This window comes from Nelumbo lutea, chromosome 7 (genome assembly GCF_056320005.1).
Source record: "Nelumbo lutea isolate HS-2025 chromosome 7, American lotus-T2T, whole genome shotgun sequence".
NCBI lineage: Eukaryota > Viridiplantae > Streptophyta > Magnoliopsida > Proteales > Nelumbonaceae > Nelumbo > Nelumbo lutea.
In genome coordinates, this window is record NC_142690.1 from 45,677,810 (window position 1) to 45,684,396 (window position 6,587).

General features: G+C 37.0%; 1 non-coding gene across 1 annotated transcript; it reads right to left on the reverse strand.

The window, feature by feature from the left end:
• Window positions 1-5,520: 5,520 nt before the first annotated feature.
• Window positions 5,521-5,627, reverse strand: LOC148846241 (small nucleolar RNA R71). The gene has a single exon (XR_016102690.1). It is a non-coding gene; the product is annotated as a small nucleolar RNA R71 (small nucleolar RNA).
• Window positions 5,628-6,587: the final 960 nt, after the last annotated feature.

Here is a 6,587-nt window from a genome sequence, read left to right on the forward strand (position 1 = left end):
GGAGATTTCGTAGAGAAGGAGATTTCGCAGATGGGAGAATTGCAATCTGCAATTTGCAGTTTATGAAACTGCAAACTATGATCTAACCTTTGTTTTGCAGGATGAATTGTGTGAACAGCCCTGTTTGACTGATTCTTGATTTTCTTTTATCAGTATTTAATTTCAGATTGTTTTCTTGAATTTCTTCCAGTGGTCGGCCTATTTGCAGAAGTGACAAGCATCTGATGCCTTGTCCTTCATCTACCTTTTAATCTTACTAGTTTTCTTTTGAGATTTCTTCTTTGCCTTCCTCTTCTTCTTGCCCGATTTACCACCTTCAACAAGCATGGCAATGGGTTCATCCTTCTTTATCGGTTCCTCGGCCCTTCTTTATTAGTCCACAACCTTAGTTTGATTCATGTTACCTACATAGATATAAATTTTAATCTATGTTCCATTTCCATTTGTTCATCTCTGAGATTTCCATTCTATCTCAGCGACGGAGACTACAAACTATGTCCCTGGAAATGTGGGAAACCACATAGGGTGCATGGAGCCAACTGTTTCAGTTACATAACCCCACCACCTTCTATGAAGGATCACATTCACTCATCTCATGAGCTTTCCCTTTGGCCTTTGTCAGACAAAGTTCATTGCCATTTTAGGTTAAATCTTTCTGTCCAATGAGTGCTTACCCATCATATTCATGGATGTTGAGGTACCGTGAGAGAGTCTTCCATTTTAGGATAGGCCCCTCCCACATCGGTCTATGATGCCCATATCATCTTATGAAACAATCCAATAGATCCAACAGCAAATGGATAGCCCAATTTTATGGTGCATTTTCTCATTACTGAAGGACCCATCTTCATGTTAATGATGGAAGGCCTTTAGAGAGTTCATCATATGAATCTCCCTATCACATGCACTCATATTTCAATGGAGGGAACAAAATATTATGCCCTAGTTTTATTTAGGTCAAACCAAAGTGACTTTCACTGACTTTCTCAAAGCCAGATTTAAATGAGCCCTAAACGACTAGGGTTCCGCACGGTTCCTCTTGGGGAGGAAGCTGATGTGGGGCCCACTAAAATGGGAAGATCATCCAATGATCTTATGGACCCCATGGCAATGATGTGCATTCAACTATATTGTGTGAAAGAGCCACTATCGAAACAATCATGGGCCAAGTACTTATGGTCCATGTACGTAGCACATCACACATCCATACATAACTTGCATGAAATAAATTGATCCAATCAATTAGAATATCTGTAAAAGCCTTAATTAATTAGATTAAATCAGTATCAGCCCAATAGAGCCTATAATGTTATCATATAGCATTATCTCGGTACATGGGTTGTACTGCAAAAAGTAGTTTGGCCCATGTAGCTAATTTAGGGCTGATTCAGTCATTATCATATTAAAATTAGGTTTCACAAAGGAGGGCTGAATTAAAGATTGAAGTGGGCCATCAACTCTCTGGCCTAAATCAAATTAGGGTTAGAAAAGCCAACCCCATTGAACCAACAATTCAGTCCAACCAGTTTGGACGAAATCTGGTGTAATGATCTGAAAATAAATTAATTTGGTACAAACTGGCCCAAGTTTTGGTGTCCAGTTCAAGATTTTATTCAAGAATAATGATCTAAAAATATATTAATTCAAGATAATCAAATTATCAAGAAACTAAACTCAGAGGGATGCATTGTGATTTTCTTGGATATCTTGCAAACCTACAAAGAACAGTTAATCACAGATTGCATAATCGATATCTGCAAAATCGCAGATCGCAGAAATTTCTGGGAAAATTTCTTCTCCTTTGTTGCATGCTCTAGCGATCTCTAGATGGGAATAAAATAGAAAAACCTAACATTTCTATTATTACATCACATCAAATTTCTATACAATTTGTCTAAAAAATAAAAATATATATATTTACAAACCATAATTGAATAGAATAAAAATCGCAGGGTGTGCCAAACTTGGCACCATAAAGATTCGATCTCCATCACATGTGCAGCCCAAAAATTCAAGAAAAATTTATAGAACAATTCAATAAGCATTAGAGAATAATAAAAAATTATTTTCTAGATCATCTGCCCATAACCTGGGAACCAATTCCCAGAAAAAGTGCTAATTGCGCAAATCAGGTAGAACACCTTCTACCCATTTGCGCAGGTTCAGATCTGTTCTATTTTGCTTCAAGACTTGAACTGGTTTTGATACCACTAAAGGGATGGGAGATCCATCATATGGATGGCCGAACCTTGCAGGAAGGTTGGGCAAAATTTCAAAAATTTCTTTACTCCCATCCGGAATCCTATTCCTAATTTAGAAAACTGCATTTTCAATGTTCATTCTTGTAACCAAATCATAACAAATCTGAAACCAAATTAAGGGAGGGATATACCTGATACGGAATCCATGCATGAATGCTCCTCCCAACATAGGTGTTCATGCCCAAAGAGACTTACTAAATCCCCCCTCCATTGAAGATGACACAGCTTAGGGTGAGGTAGAATCAGTAGGTAGTTCTTCACCAAGAACTAGTGATTCTTCAACAAGAATTGAATAGGATTGTGAGCACAACTTCTAGATTGTTTCTTCTCGCAAGAAACACTATCAAGATCCAATCTTGATCGAATCCAAGAACTGGAGATCGAACAGGGTGGGGCAGCAAGAGCAAGAAGAAAAAGAGCAGAAGGCAAGAGCAGTCTAACTATGTTGTCTTCTCTTTGTATTCAGTGAATGTGTTTTTGGAGGTTCGCCTTGCTCTCTTATTTATAGCCTGAAATAGAAAATCTAATTAACCCAGATCGAAATAGGCTTTTAGGCCCATTAAGCTTTTAGGATCACTTCCTATTTAGTGTTGGCTAGCTTGAATCTCTTTGTATAGTGTGGGACCCTAGCATTGATCTACACATTAGCCACATGGGTTTGAGCCTAGCCTCTGTTACAAGGCCTGGCTGAATTCACTGCTAAGTACAATGAACCCCTAATTTCATCATTATGGGCTTTTAATGGGCCCAACATTTACACTATGTGGTCCTTGGGTCCAGCCATCTTATGAAGGCCCAAGGATTGTGGACAAATATAAGATTAGCCCATCAGGTATAACCCTCAATGGTCTTACACTCAACCTCTCAGTCCATAATGGTCAAACACCACCCGACAAGAGATGACCTCTCCCTCGACTATAAGGTTCTGTGCTGCACTCTCTACTTACATGGATCCGGGAATTAAAACCTTTTGCAGACATTTTGAAACCATAATATATATATATATATATATATATATATATATATATATATATATATATATATATATGTGTGTGTGTGTGTGTGTGTGTGTGTGTGTGTGTGTGTGTTGATGAGAGGAGAATTTATCATATTTTTATCCCCAATTACTCTGTCTTTTATACTGAATTAGCACCTAATTGGACTCATATTTCTGTTCAGGGCATGAAAGAAGGCATCAAGAGCAAAGAAAGACAAATCGGATGATTTTTCATAATTGTGACATTGTTCAGTGATCTAGGCCTAACTTGCGTCTCCAAACTCCGAATGGGCTGATTCAAAACCCCTTGGAAAGATAAGAGAAAAAGCCACAACTTTCGTATTTTGGGATTTTACTGATTCTCTGCCTACATCAAAGTCAAATTCGGGCCCGAAGTTGAGGTAATTTCATAGAAAGGCCCAATCCGCAGCTAAAGCCCAACTCACAGAAAAGCCTAGCTGAAGCCTAATTCGCAGAGGAGGTCTATTACGAATCCAAGAACAAGAAACTAAGAAGAATCCTTCTAGATCTAAATTCTTGATGTAATCTTAGAGAAATAAAGGGATTGAGTTCATTAGATAAAGAGATAAGATTAGAATTAGGATAGGACTTTCAATTCTTGTAAGATTAACTTCAAGAGGAAGTAGGAGACCACCCCCCTCCCTTTCAATCTGTATAAAGGAGGGGGCAGATCAGCTAAGGGCATCAAACAATCACTCAATCTTGGGGATTGAATCAAGAAGCAAGGAGCATGCAGTCAAGAAATGAGCAAGAATTCAAGAAGAAGGTGGCGGCAAGAGGAGGAGATCTCAGCATCATGGGCGATTCTAAGAGTTCTTTCTCTCCCTTTGTTTGCTTTAATTCTTCTATCATGAACTGATTTGTTTCTTACTAGGTCTATGGAAAGCCTAATCATGTTAATGAATATAGTTTTATCTTCTTCATTTATCCAAGATTGTGATTTCCATATAGTCTATGAATTATTGTGCTTATTGCAATTAAGAGCTTGGCCACCTCTCAATGGATTTGGGTTATGTGAATGAATTGAGAGAGTAATTCACATAATTGATAGAATAATTCATAGTGTGAATTGAATGGTATATAGAGATATATATATACATGATTCATCTAAATTTAATGGTTTTCTTAGACTTAATGCACTTCCATCTTGAGAGCTCTACTCGAGATATCGAAGGGTTACCTGATGGCTGTAGGTTTAGTATATCTCAAGAGAGAATATTAAATAAAATTGGGAAAATCTCAGCTTATGGGAATGACAATTAGTCTTGGATAATCGGACCCATCAATATTCATTACATTGGTTAGGTGGACCAAAAGTCCTAGCGATTTCTTCATTTGCATATTCGATTAGTGATCACCCTTGCTTTTATTTTCTTTTTCCAGTTTTATTTTCAGTAGTTCTTGCTTCCTAAAATTTGAATTTCGATTGTCCAAATAATTAGGGAAGACTATGATTCTAATACTTATTTTGTTAAATCCCTGTGGGAATGATATTATTATACTACTTGATAACTAGTGCACTTGCTAGGGTTATATATTTATAGCTATCCAGCTTTTGGCGCCGTTGCCAGAGATTTAATCCTAAAATAATATTAGAATTTTTTAACCTTGATTAATTGGACCTTTTATTTTTGTTATTATTTTCTTTTTATTTGTTTTTATTTTTGTTATTATTTTTATTTATTTGTTCGAATTCTGCTGGTTCAGATTTACTAATGCATGACACGCACTAGACAGGAAGGTTTAGTAGAATTCGATCCTGAGATTGAAAGGACCCTTCACTTGTTACAAAGGGCCAACAAAGGAAAAGCAAGAGAAGAGATTGTTAGTTGTGAACCAGCCATAGATATAGAAGGAGAGATGGCAGAAGGAAATCGCACCCTCTTGGACTATGCTTGTCCAAACATTGATGGGGCGACATCCAACATTTGCAAGCCTACCATCCATGCCAATAATTTTGAAATAAAGCCTGCAATAGTTCAAATGATCCAGACAAGCATTCAGTTTAGTGGGTTACCAAGTTATGACCCTAATGTACACATTGTTAACTTCTTAGAAATATGTGATACATTTAAACATAATGGAGTTAGTGATGATTTTATTAGGCTTGGATTATTTCCTTTTTCATTGCGTGATAGAGCTAAAGATTGGCTTAACTCACCCCCTGTAGGAAGTATCACCACTTGGAATGATCTAACCCCAAAATTTTTGGCTAAATATTTCCCACCCTCCAAAACAACAAAGTTAATTAATGATATTACTACCTTTTCTCAATTTGAGAGGGAATCCTTGTATGAAGCATAGGAAAGATTCAAGGAGATGCTTAGGAAGTGTTCCTACCATGGGATACCAATTTGGCGAAAAATACAAACTTTTTATAATGGTATTACCCCCTCTAATTGGCCCATTATTGATGCAGCCGCAGGTGGTACAATCATGAGGAAAACTCCTGAGGAAGCATATGACTTAGTGGAGGAGATGGCATCAAACAACTACCAGTGGAGCAATGATCAAACCAATTAGAGGAGAATACACCATTTTGATTCCTTTGCATCCTTATTTGCTCAAATAGCCAATTTAAATAAAAGACTGGATAATTTTAGTATTGCAACCATTAATACAACACCTAGCATCTCATGCGATTTATGTGGTCAAATAGGACATGCCAATTCTGATTGTCAAATAAATAGTCCTTTTATTTCCCATGAGAATGCTAATTTTATCTCTCATGCTAGCAAGACAAACTACAACCCATATTCAAATACATACAACCCAAGGTGGATGATGTGTGGCTCATTGTGACACAAGCAAGTGCACTAGCCGTTCAAGTAATAAAGTAGTGAGTGAAGTATCGTTCCCACGAGGATTTAGGAAACAATTACCAATACTAAATTGAGCACTTCTTATCTGATCAACAAATAAATCAAAACTCTAATGAAAGCTAAAAAAATCCTAAATTAAAATCTATCTAAATCATTGGCCCAATTGCCTTAAAATCATGTTAGAAGAGTAAGCAGTAAATGTCAATCTCAGAATTCAGCAATCTATCAATTTGGATCAGTCGAATAAATCATGATTGAGCCTTGGTTTGGTGAAACCCCAAGGTCATGAACAGCCTCTCTCAAGCGCATGTTCATCCTATGCATGAGTGACGGTTCTTCTATCTCTAGCAAGAATCTAATCCCCATGCATGTATTTCTTCAAACACTTCTAAGGCATCAATTCAAATCTGAATTGATCACCAATTGAATTGTGCAAGTTATCTCTAAACTTGCACTCAATTCAGTTCTTGAATAGTATATCTGAAT